Source organism: Chiloscyllium plagiosum, unplaced genomic scaffold (genome assembly GCF_037043375.1).
Source record: "Chiloscyllium plagiosum isolate Xiang-an unplaced genomic scaffold, Cpla_swu_hap1 HiC_scaffold_5, whole genome shotgun sequence".
NCBI classification, from domain to species: Eukaryota; Metazoa; Chordata; class Chondrichthyes; order Orectolobiformes; family Hemiscylliidae; genus Chiloscyllium; species Chiloscyllium plagiosum.
The window spans coordinates 76,721,663-76,735,336 of NW_028270143.1; the positions used below are offsets into that span (position 1 = coordinate 76,721,663).

General features: G+C 41.0%; 1 protein-coding gene across 3 annotated transcripts in view; it reads left to right on the top strand.

The window, feature by feature from the left end:
• The window catches only part of znf804b (zinc finger protein 804B), an 870,963-nt gene that overhangs the window by 467,513 nt on the left and 389,776 nt on the right, over positions 1-13,674 (top strand). The window lies entirely within an intron of this gene.

Below are 13,674 nucleotides of genomic sequence, written 5' to 3' on the forward strand. Positions count from 1 at the left end.
TGCTGCCTGAACTGCTGTGCTTTTCCAGCACCACTCTAATCTAGACTCTGGTTTCCAGTATCTGCAGTAATTGTTTTTACCTAAAACATGAGAGGAGGCAAGCACTATCTTCCTGTATTTGGGGGCTTCCCTATGTGCATTGAACCCAAATATCAAGCCTCACTTTGTTTGCTTCGGGGGCTCTCTAGAATCTGCCCCAGCCATATCTCACTCCTTCAGCTCTTGGATCCCTCTCACAATGAATGGCCTGAGACCTCCCTGGTTTCAGTGACCACATATCTTCCATGGGACTGCTCACTGCCCTGGTATGTCCACAACTGAACGCTGGTACTACTGGAACTGTTTGACCTGCTGGCTGATCAGACTGACTGGAAGCTCATTCCTGATGAAGGGCTTATGCCTGAAACGTCAACTCTCTGCTCCTTGGATGCTGCCTGACCTGCTGTGCGTTTCCAGTACACCACTTTTAGAGTCTGACTGGAGGCACCGGAGCAGGATTTCTCCCACTGAGGAGCAGAAATCCCATTCTCAGTTTGTTTAGCCTATCTGCAGACTGGGATTCTATCATGTGTATCATCTGCCAGCTGACTGTTTTTGGGGTGGTGGGGTGAGGAGGGGTGCTGAAGGTATTTGTACACCCCTTCTCTAAAATACAGTGTCTTTTAACAATATGCAAATTATATCCACAACGTTTGCTCAGAAAAAAACCTAAAACATCACAGTGAAAAACTCTATTAATCACCTTCAAATTTAAATGTTATGACATTTAATATCAAGCCCTGTAATGTTTTAAACCATTAAAGTTGTCTAACAAAACACTAATGTACTTCTTTGAGGAACGGAATTACTGAGTAGAGCTTATTTTCAACACATAATGTGCTATTGGCACCAGCTGCTTGGCCCCACACTGTGCACAGAGACAGCCAACAATGTTAGAGATATTCGGTCCTCCACTCCAATTTGGCAAATGAGATAGCAGCACGAAATTTGCATGCTGCTGCTCTCTCCCTTAATGATAATAAGCAAATTGCAAATCATCAGCTCTGCTAAGAAATGATGTGACCAAAACCCGAGCCCAAATTGTCTGATTGCATTCTGTAGGGTCTTGGTTAAAGAACAGTAACATCTAAGAGATTGAGAATTGCTGCTGACACAATTTTTCTGCAAGTTCAACAGATTTTATTCACAAGGATAAGCCAATACTTATAAAAATTGCAACTTTAGAGAACTGCAGTTATACTCCAGTTAGATTGACTGCAGATTATTTGGATTCAGTCTGACTTAGGCCAGTTCTGTGGATTGGTTTTCTGTCCTCAGTACTTTCACTCAGATAGTGCTGTGAAAATATGTGTTCTTGCTTCCCTATTGAATATTTCCCAATTAATCTCAGCTCCTGACCTCATTATAGTCTTGTTTCAAACATGGACAAAAGAACTGTATTCCAGAGATGAGGTGAGAGTGACAGCCCTTAACATCAAGGCAACATTTCACTGAGTCTGGCATCAAAGAGCCCTGGCAAAACTGGAATCAATGGCTATCGGGGCGAACTCTCCACTGGTTGGATTCATTCCTGACACATAGGAAGATGTGGATGTTGGAGGTCAGTCACCTCACCTCCTGGACATCTCTGCAGGAGTTCCTCAGGGTAGTATCCTTGGTCCAACCATCTTCAGCTGCTTCATTATTGACCTCCCCTCCATCCTAAGTTCTGAAGTTGGAATGTTTGCCAATGATTGCATAATGTTCAGCACCATTCATGATGCCACAGACAGTGAAGCAGTCCATATTTAAATGCAATATGATCTGGACAATATTCAGGCTTGGGTTGACAAGTGTCAAGTAACATTCATATCACCAGACAATGCCATCACCAATAAAAGACAATCTAATCATCAGCCCTTGACAGTGTTACCATCACTGAATCCTGAAGAAGGGCTGAAAAACGTCGATTCTCCTGTTCCCTGGATGCTGCCTGACCTGCTGCGCTTTTCCAGCAACACATTTTCAGCTCTGATCTCCAGCATCTGCAGACCTCACTTTCTCCCCATCACTGAATCCCCCCACTGCGAACATCCTGGAGTTACCATTGACCAGAAACTCAAGTGGACTCACCACATAAATATAGTGGTGACAAGAGCAGCACAGTGGCTCAGTGGTTAGCACAGTTGCCTCACAGTGCCAGGGACCTGGGTTTGATTCCACCCTCAGGCGACTGTGTGGAGTTTGCACATTCTCCCCGTGTCTGCGTGAGTTTCCTCTGGGTGCTCTGGTTTCCTCCCACAGTCCAAAGATGTGCGGGTCAGATGAATTGGCCATGCTAAATTGCCCATAGTGTTCAGGGATGCACAGGCTAGGTGTATCATTCAGGGGAGACGTAGAGTAATAGGGTGGGGGAATGGGTCTGGGTGGGATATACTTTGGAGAGTTCATGTGGACTTGTTGGGCCAAATGGCCTGTTTCCACAGTGTGGGGATTCTATGAAGAGCAGGTCAAAGGCTAGGAATACTGTGGCAAATAACTCACCTCCTGACTTCCAAAGCATGTCCATCATCTAGAAAGCACGTCAGGAGTGTGATGGAATAGTCCCCACCTGCCTGACTGACTGCAGCTCCAACAACACTCAAAAAGCTTGACACCATCCAGGAAAAAGCAGCCCACTTGATTGGCACTACATCCACAAACATCCACTCCCTCCACCACTGACATCCAGTAATGGCAGTGTGTATCACAACCTGCAAATCCCCCTCCATGCCAGACATTGTCCTAACTTGGAAATATATTGCCTTGCTTACTGTTGCTGGGTCAAAATCCTTGATAGCAGTGTGGGTCAACCTGGAGCACATAGTCTGCAGCAGTTTAAGAAGGTGGCTTCTCAAAGGTAACTAGGGATGGGCAAGAAATGCTGATTAGAGTCAAGATTAGTGCTGGAAAAGCACAGCAGGCCAGGCAGCATCCGAGGAGCAGGAAAATCGACGTTTCGGGCAAAAGCTATTCATCAGGAATCATCATCCATTATTGATGAAGGGCTTTCACCCGAATCATCGATTTTCATGCTCCTCGGATGCTGCCTGACCTGCTGTGCTTTTCCAGCACCACTCTAATCTTGACTGTGATCTCCAGCATCTGCAGTCCTCACTTTTGCCTAATAAATGCTGATTAGCCAGCAACACCTATATTACATGAATGAATAAAAAAATCTTTGCTTAGAGATGCTATTACACATCTCTGGACAGGTAGGACTTGAACCCAGATCTCCAGGCTCGGAGGTAGGGATGCTACCACCACGTCACATAAGCCCTTTTGCTTCCCTTTCATCCTTTGCCTGCAATGTTCTCATGTCAATCATCTGCAACGTGTTGATTGATTTCTGAGGTACTGTGTCCAGTTTTTGTTCAGTCCACATCAAAGGATGAAAGTGATTTGAGAAATTTAGTCAAGGGATAGACCAGTAGTGGCAGACATTTAAGGAGATCCTGCAAAGATACATTCCAGTCAGAAAGAAGGACACTACAGAAGGACACAACATCCGTAACAAAGTAAGAAAAACATCAAATTAAAAGAAAGAATATACAATACTATGAAGATGAATGGCAGGTCAGAGGATTGATCAGACTACAGTTTAAAAAAAAATGATATAAGGAATAAAACAATGAGACAAAGTAGAGAGCAAGATAGTGGGTTAATAAGACAATTGAATGCAATCGGGCAGAGTCGATGCCATATATGCAAGGGAAACCTTGTTTGATCAGTTTATTACATGTTAGCAATGAGTTGCAAGGCAGGGTCAGAGACAGAACCATGGCCTCAGCCTTGCTGCAGGGCCCCTGACCTGACCAGAGTAGGCCCCCTAGATCATCATGTTCCAGTTATTGGGCCCTGATGTAACCCCTGTCTTGGGTTACATTGATAGGACAGACAATTTTACATTACATTGATAGGACAGACAATTTTACATTACATTGATAGGACAGACAATTTTTCAGAGACTTTAGAAGGAGTAGATGTTATATCTCGCTTCAAGATCCTAAGCTGTTTGCCTCCAAACACATTGTAATGGTTTGTGCTTATGGCACTCCTCAGTATTAACCTATTCTGATCATATTCAACAGTGATGAGGTCGTAATCCCTTCGCCCATGATCTTATTAAATGGTGGAGCATACTTGAGTGACTAAATGGCCTATGCCTGCTTCAAAGACACCTGTAAAGTTCAGCTGAACTTCAGTCAAAGATGTAATGTGCTGTCAGAATTAGCTGCGGTGTATTTTCCTGTGCACGTTGGGATGTCTGGTACGCTTGCCTTTTTCTCCTTTAACAATTCAACTGACTCACAGATTGAGGTGAGATTACCAAGTTGTGAGCTGCTATCGGTGTTCAAGGCCAGTTGAGAAAACAAAACAGTAGTAAAGATTTTTTTCTCCAAGTACAACATGCTCCAAATGTTGTAAGCTCACTCCTGCTGCACCTTCGCATTGTTTTGTTTTACCTCTACAATGCTACTGCACAAAAGGAGAACATTGGATCGATTTTTCTCCCTCGGCTCTTTGTAAACGGCTTTTAATTTTTGGTCCTACTCTGATGTTACCTACATCAATGGTTACTTTAACTGTTTGCTTCAAGTTTGGAGTTGCAACACAGACTCACTGGTTAGAATGGCATTTCTCAGTTCATGCTACCTTTGTTGTTTGCTCCTGAAATGGTTCTGTCAGTGGGGCAACTTGGTGCTGATATTTAAAACAAACTGAGTAGAATCTTCACAATCCTAAGAATCTCATTGTTGCCTGATTTGTTGTGGAACATGCTGCTTCTCGCTTTGCAGCCCGAGATAATTCTCATCCTTGACTCATCACGTGTCCTCAATACATAATGTTGACCTTAGTGAACATGCTCTTTGTTTGATAAGTCAGCTGACTGTTGTCTGGATTCATTTCCCAGATGTTGCTGTACGCTTGGAAGTCATCTAAAAACACAATGCGTTAAGATGAGCTATCTGGTTACTCAGCTTTTGAAAATTGACTGGGGCATTTCAGAGTCCAGACACATGGCCTGACACAGATGTCACTTGTCTTGAGTGATGAAAGTGGAGATTCCCTTTGTGCAAGCAGTTGAGGGATGCTGCCATTACCTGTAGAGTAAATCTATCTTGATAATGTAGCCTGCTTTACCTACCCAATCTGTGCAGCCTTCCACTTGGGGTACTGGGTGGAAGGCAGCTCAGGTCACCACATTAACTCTTTAGCAATCAATGCAGAGCCTTGTGGAGCTGTCCGGCTTGGAAGAACCATACTAGGTAGTGCTGGTCACTGCTGCTAGGCTCTCCTGGTGCTGTTCAGCATGTAGTTAATCTCCTGGTTAACTTGGGCCCGCTATTTATGGCTTAGCCAAAAGCCAGTAGAGCTGAGAGCTTCAGCCTGGCTTGACACTGCATGCATCTTTAAATGCAGTGAGCAGCCTCATTAAATCTGCTCGCTGTTCTGCATTTCAGTGAGGAATGTTTGCTAGTATATCCATATTAGTCAGCTAGGTACCCACATCTCTGCTGCTACCCTATGCCTCTTAGTCAGTGGTGTGGGACAGATCCTTACCTGACATGACATTGCCATTGTATTTTTGTCCTTGATCCGGTGTCTCAATCAGATCACTCATTTCCCAAGTTTCTTGGCTGCTCTTTAGGATCTCTGAACTGGGCCTTCAAGTGTTCACCTGATATTACCAGAAGCACTGAGTCAGTCTCCTTACTGAAAGGTTTGTGCCCCTCATTGTTTATCACTATTTGTCTCAGACCACTACATCGACTCATAAGATACGCCCTTGAGCCCTGCTATGTAGCCCAATATGGGGCAGCATGTTGACACAGTGGTTAGCATTGTTACCTCACAAAAATGGACCCTGGTTCTATTCCATCCTTGGGCGACTGTCTGTGTGCAGTTTATACATTGTCTCCATTTCTGCATGGGGTTTCCTTTGGGTGCTCTGGTTTCCTCCCATAGTCCAAAGATGTGCAGGTTAAGTGGGTTAACCATGGGAAATGCAGAGTTACAAAAATGGGATGGTAGGATGATTTTCCAAGGGTTGGTGCAGACTCAATGGGCCAAGTGGCCTCTCTCTGCACTGTAAGGATTCTGTGATTGGCAACTTCTTTCTTCTGATATAAAAAAACACTCTTTGTGTCATTTCTGAGGGCTTTATACTTGGCGCCCATAAACTAATTCAAATGGAGTAAAGCTGGTTGACTCATTGATTGAGTCCTTGGCAACATGCCCTGATCACCATTTCCTGGGTCTGCTGGTATCTTACAAAACTCTCTTGTAGCACAATTCTCTTTATCTAAACAGTAGCCTTTCACTCCTCTCTGAGCTTATTAATGAGTGTACTATAAAAGAGTATAAGAGAAAGCCTGGTTTTGATGCCTATGTGATAATTCTAGCTGTTATTACTGCTGGTTAACTCAGATCCCGGAGGGAAATCTAGCCTGATAGATAACATATTATTCTTATCTTAATTGATTGTGGCAGTCTTTTATTGAAACATAAGTAAATAAAGCTGCATGTTTGGTTTTATCAATAAGTCAGAAGTTCAAATACGCAAAAGAAATAGAATTAAATCAAACCAAACCAAATTATCTACACATAGTTTGAAAAATTCAAAACACATGGCAAAACAAAATCCCATTTACTCAGCAACACCATCAATTTACAACTACTCAAAAACCAGAGAATTTGGTCTTCCCTATCAAATCTGTAGGTTTGACTTAGCTGCTTATTTTCAGTTCTGGTCCAGTGAGCTGTGTAGTCTTTTTCTTTGACTCACAACTGAGATCTGTTGATTTTGGGGATTCACAATTACCTAACAGACACAATCCACAATTTGCAGGCATTTTCTAATAATTTATTGAATTTGTTAAGGAGCAGCAGATTAGAAATGATACATTAGTCAATGAGACAAAGCAAGTATACTGTGACAAATGGGAGTGGTTCACTGATATCAGAGGACAAACAGGCTGCGTAATATGTTGGTCTTGTTAAAGTCGTGAAGGCAGCATCCTGTTCCCTAGCTGAAGTATAACTTCCTGAATCTTTCTTCAGGTCTTTCTGGTCAGTTTTCCATTTGAGAAAACAGCTTTCTGAGGACTGTCTGATGAGAACTTTCCTCTACTCCAAGTACTTATTGTTATATCATATTTCTAGAGGCTGGTTATTTTCTGAGTGAATGAATTGTCTCAATCATTTTGGTCAATGGCAGTGGAGTAGCTTCTCATGATGTCTGATAACCATTGTCCAACTTCGTCTGAGAGTTAGTTTACCATTCTTTGGAAAAACAATACTTCTTATTTTTGAAAACAACATACTGACAGTAGATTAGTGTGATGCCTGCTAAATCTTTTGTTTATGCCTGTGGAGGGCTACTTACTAATTTAATGCAGTTGAATGAAGTTTCATGCTACAGGAAATACTAAGAATGGAATGCTGAGTGAACACATGTTTAAAGGAGACCCCGATTTTCAACAGATTTTAGATTTGAGCCCATTGGAGGTTTTAACCAAACACTCCTGGTCTGGAAGTTTTTACAAGCTACAGTATTTACCTGAGATGACTTATTTCCTTCACTGCATTGAACATTCTTTTTTTTTCTAAAAGTGACTAGGCTTGCGTTTGATTTCACTCAGGTCTGCTTCAAACTGCACTTGAACTTGTTTTTAAACAAAAACTTGCTTAACCTAATCTGAGGAAAGCTAATGGCTTAACATTTTTTCTCTGTGATTGTAGACGCCATCCCCCAACAATACAAATAAACATCGATTAATATTCCAGGAGGCATATACTGGTTTAAAACTCATAGTTCTGAAAAGACTAGCCTAGTTAATTTTTAAACTCCTTTACAAAATAGACTAACATCCAGATGCTACTAGTTTAAAATCAGAACTCTAAAAATACACACAAACCTTTCATCACACCTATAATGTCAAATAGCCTAATATTCAGTCTGTTCACTAGTACACAGAGAATAGCGATATAATTGAGATACCCATCAGTGGCCTTTTGCCATCCATGTAACTAAACTCAACGGGAGCCAGTGCCTTCAGGAGAGGAAGAAAAACAATGTTTTTACCTCAAACTCAGAGGATACTTTTCTGTGTTTTCATTGAATAATAATAATTAATGTAATGATAATCTTTTTGGTATTTTTATTTTGAGGTGTGAAGCTGAGGGAAACGATTTTGACTCCATTGAGTCAGAATAGTCGATTTGAGCTGTTATAACTGAATTAAAACAAAATGTATAAAAAAATTGAGTGGTAACATTTTATGAAGGATAACTATTATTGAAATTAACCAATTATTGAAAATTAATTTATCCTTATTGCACTTGAATGGCTGCTCATAAATGTACCTTTTGATCCAGATAGATTTTTTTTATTTTGCTGTTATATTTATGGGATAAAAAACTTTGTGGCCAAAACTACAAAGACTGGTAAAATCCATTAAACTAGAATTCTGTCTCTCATCCCCATTAATATTGCAGTTTGAATGAAGACAACCTGTAAAATAGTACTCTTAATCATGAATTATAGCTTATTTTCCCTGTAAACTATCATAATTGGCCTGTGTTTATTACTTATCTACTGTTGTTCCCCAGGCTCTTGGCAAAAGCATACCACTTGCCATCCTTTTGTCTTCTATAAAGGTTGAATTACCATCTCCATATTTGTATTCTATGATGTCAGATTTTAATTAAGTTGAATGTGAGACGCAACAATTCTTCCAAACAAAATAGTTTGTTTGAGGCGTGGAATTCCCTGTACAGTCAGTTCTCAGTTCGAGACCAAATCAGTGCGAAAAAAAAGTCAAACTCCAAAGAAAGATTAAAGATGTTAGCTGTGTTCCTTTCGGAAGTCACTTCAAGGTAACCCCATGGAGGTTTCAAGGTGTTGAAAGGAAAGACAATGTTGACCAAGCTAAATCATACATTATTAAGAAGGGTTCAATAGCAGTTCCAATGAGGAAACATAAGGGTTAGATGTCAAGCCTTTATGACAAAGTGGAAGTGAAAATTGAGCAGCTTCATAATGATATAACATTGCTAATTAACTCGTTATTGAGTCATCCGAGAATTATAGATAATCATTTAGAATTTTGCCATGTGAATTTGATGCTATTTTTCAGCCTATTGTATGAAGTAGAAAAGCATAATAGACACTTAGTTCAATTCCCTTAGGTTTAATAGCTAAGATGAATTTCCTCTACTACAGATAAGTTTTGATTAAATGCACCATAGATTCATACAGTAGAGAACAAGCCCTCAATTACAGTCCCAGGCAGTGCATTCCAGACCTTCACCCCAACTGGGTGAAAATGTTTTTCCTGGAATCCCCTCTGAGCCTCCTGCATTATACTTTTAAAAGTGTGACCCCTTTTATTGACCCTTTGGCTAATGGATACAGCTGCTTTATAGTCACCTTATTGCGGTCCCTTATACACCTCTATCAGGTCCCCTCTCAGCCTTCTCTGCTCTGAGGAAAACAACCTGCCCTTATCTAGACTCTCTTTATATGTGGAATTCTTCATCCCAGGCAACATCCTGGTGTATCTGCTCTACATGAACCCTTCTACCCCAGTAGAATCACATCCTTCCTATAGTGTTATTTGATGTGGCAGAGATGGGCAGAAGAATTGCATTTTGAAAACGAGTTGAAAATATACCTGCGCCCTATTTCAGTGGAGATCTGTGTGAAGCCATCTTTGATGCCCAAATATTGATATAAACAGACTGATACATTGGAGACTGTAATGCCTAAAATCCTGGTGCTAGCATCCTAGAGTTGGCATGCTTTGTCGCCAGAAGGGAGTCAAATTATTAGGATCAGTCCTGGCATGAAGCTGCAACATTGTTTACCCCTGAGTAAAACAACATTTATGCACACATGGAAGATCAAGTGAAAAGCTTCAGCACATTTTTAAAATACTGCCAATAATCTTCTCTGAATGTGTTTTGGCTTTTTAGACAAACTGACGAGAACAGTCTGATTAATAAAAGAGTTTAATAGATTGAATTTTCATCAATCCACATGAGAAAAGTAGAATTGAGACAAATACAAGAAAATTAGAAAATGTCTTGCATGTATTAAAGCAACACAGAACTGAAATGTGTTTGTGTACTGAAGTAAGCAATGAGCCATTTTCATTTTACAATCGCATTTTATCAGTCTGCTTGCACTGTTTCAGTAAGTAAGTGCCTTTCACATGCTTCAATTTAGAGGAAATAAAATTGATTTTATTCATCTTTCTGTAATTCGTTCAGGTGCCATTGGCAACACTTGCCTATCTCTGCTTACCCTTGACGAGGCAGTGGGGAGCAAACTTAGTGAACCGCTACAGTTGTGTGGTGGGTGTGCTCCTATAATGTTGGTTAGCTAGAAAATCCCAGGATATTCACCTTGCGAGATAATGCAATGTCATGTTTCCGAATCATAATACTGTGTGAATTTGATGTCAACTATGAGGTGGTGATGCTGTCAGCCCTCGCACATTTGGATCCTGCTGTCAAAGAAGCACTGGTGAGTTGCTGCAGGACATCTTGTAGATAGTACCCAGTGCAGCCACACTGCATGAGTGATGGAGGGAGTGTATTTTTAATGTTGTGGGTGAGGTGACAATCAAACAATATTGAGCTTCTGAAATCTTATTGAATTTGCATTCATCACTTTAGGCACAAACTGACAAATACACTGTGTCACTGTAGCAAGGCTTCCCTATTGATATATTCTATCCCCCTTGCAGTAAGTGCCAAGCATTTCATTACCACCTTAATTGCTTACTGTACCTTTTTGTGATTAATGTATGAGGACACCCAGATCCTTCTGCACATTTTGCGATGTCTCTTTATTTAAATAATATTGTCCTGGGGGAAGCAGAGGTGAGCTGCCTTCTGAATCGCTGCAGTCCATTTGCTGCTGAAGGTACACCCACAATGCCCTTAGGAAGGGAATTCCAGGATTTTAACGCAGCAACAGTGAAGGAATGGTGATACATTTGCATCTCAGGATGGTGGATGTCTTTAAGGGAAGCTTGCTGGTGGTGGTGTCCTCGTGTATCTTCTGCCCTTTTCCCTTTCAGGTAGAAGTGGTCACAGTTTTGGAAGGTGATATCAAAGCAGCTTTGATGAATTTCTGCAGTGCAACTTGTAGGTAGTACACACTGCTGCTACTGAGCTTCCATGATATAGGGGATGGATGTTTGTGAGGTTGGTGCCAATCAAGCAGGCTGCTTCTCTGTGAACATTTGAGTGTGGAGATCTTAGCTCTAATCCTTGTGGAACACTACTGGTCACAGATCTCCAGTCTACTATTTCTATTATTATTTTGACTACTTCCATACCTTGCTCATTAATTTGCCAGGATGCAGGCCATCAGCCTTTAATTCCTATTCATTTTCCTGTTTTCTTTTCTCAAGTAGCAGATGTTTTGTTTTGATGTTAGATATGATCCTGTGATTGAACAGCAGAAGCTGAAAAATGACAAATGTGCTGACAATTATGCAGGTTAGCAATTTAAGATAATCAATTGGCTTTGTAATGTATCTTGTTTAAATGTTGTTGAAACAACATGCACCCGGAGGCAGGGAGTCATGTTCATAGAGTCGTACAGCATGGAAACAGATGCTTCGGTCCAACTCATCCATGCCAACCATGTTTCCAAACTAAACTAGTCCCATCTGCCTGCGCTTTGCCCATACCCCTCTGGACCTGTCCTATTCATGAACTTATCCAATGTCTTTTGAAAGTTGTAACTATACCTGCATCTAGCACTTTATCTGGCACTTATAGAGTCATAGAGATGTACAGCATGGAAACAGACCCTTCGGTCCAACCCATCCATGCCGACCAGATATCCCAACCCAATCTAGTTTCACCTGCCAGCGCCCTCCAAACCCTTCCCATCCAAGTTCTTTCCACACATGAATCACTCTCTGTGTAAAAAAGTTGCCCCTTATGTCTTTTTTAGATCTTTCTGCCCTCACCTTAAACATACCAGGTGTATTGGCCATGCTAAATTGTCTGTAGTGTTAGGTAAGGGGTAAATGTATGGGTATGGGTGGGTTGCGCTTCGGCGGGTCGGTGTGGACTTGTTGGGCCGAAGGGCCTGTTTCCACACTGTAATCTAATCTAATCTAATCTAATATGTCCCCAAATTTTGAACTCATCCACCCGAGGGAAAAGACTCTAGTCATTCAACTTATCTATGTACTCATGATGTTATAAACTTCAATAAAGTCACCTTTCAATCTTCTACCCTCTTGTGAAAAGTCCTAGTCTTTCTAGTCTATTTTTATATCTCAAACCCTCCATTTGGGCAACATCCTGGTAAATCTTTTCTGAACCTGCTCCAGTTTAATAATTGCTCTATTAGGGTGAACAGAACTAGCCTCTTCAATGTCCTATGCAACCTCACCATGACATCCCAATTCTGATACTCAAAGGTCTGAGCAAGGAAGGCAAGCATGCTAAACACCTTCTTCACCACCTAGTCTACCAGTGATGCAAATATCAAAGAACCTGAACCCCTAGGATCTCTCTGTCCTACCACACTACCCAAGGCCCTACCATTAATTGTTAAAATCCTGTCCTTGATTGTTTAAACAAAAGGCAATACCTCACATTTATCCAAATTAAACTCCATCTGCCACTCCTCAGCCTATTGGCCCAATTGATCAAGGTCTCTTTGTAATCTTAGATAACCTTCTTCACTGTCCACTATACCACCAATTTTGATGTCATCTGCAAACTTACTAATCGTGCCTCCTCTATTCTCATTCAAATCATTTATGTAAATGATAAAAGTGGACACAGCACCAATTCTGGAACACCACTGGTCACAGGCCTCCAGTCTGAAAAACTACTCGACCAGCACCCTCTATCGCCTGCCATTAAGCCAATTTTGTATCCAATTGGCAAGCCCACCCTAAATCCTAAATGGTCTAACTGCACTAATTAGTCTGTCATGTGGAACCTTGTCAAAGATTTTACTAAAATCCAGGCAAACAACATCTACTGCTCTGCCCTCATCATTTATTTTTGGTTATTTCATTAAAAAAATGCAACCAAGTTTATGAGATATGACTTTCCTCACACAAAGCCATGATGACTATCCATAATTAATCCTTATCTCACCAAGTGCATGTGAATCCTATCTTTCAGAATCACCTCCAACAATATATCCACCATTAATGTCAGACTCAGAAGGTCTATAGTTTGCAGTTTTCTCTGTAAAGCCTTTCTTAAACAATGGCATAACATTAGCCACCTTCTAGTCATCCAGTACTTCAAATATTTATAAAAGATACCAATATCTGCAGTAAGCACCCCATAACTTCTTCCCTACCATCCCACAATGCCCTGGGATACACTTGATCAGGTCCTGGAGATTTATATTTTCTAAGACCTCCAGCATTTCCTCTTTTGTGATGTGAACTGTTTTCAAAACATCAGTATTTATTTCCTGGAGTTCACTAGCCTCCATTTCTTTCTCAACAGTAAAAACAACAAGGGAATGTGATATTTTTAACTTACCAGGGAGGTTTGGAAACTCTTACCTCTCCATTGCTTTCTCTATGGCAATGCCTTGGCAGATCAGAGTTGACTTATTAACTGATCAGGACCTTTTTCTCCTGTAGTATAAAA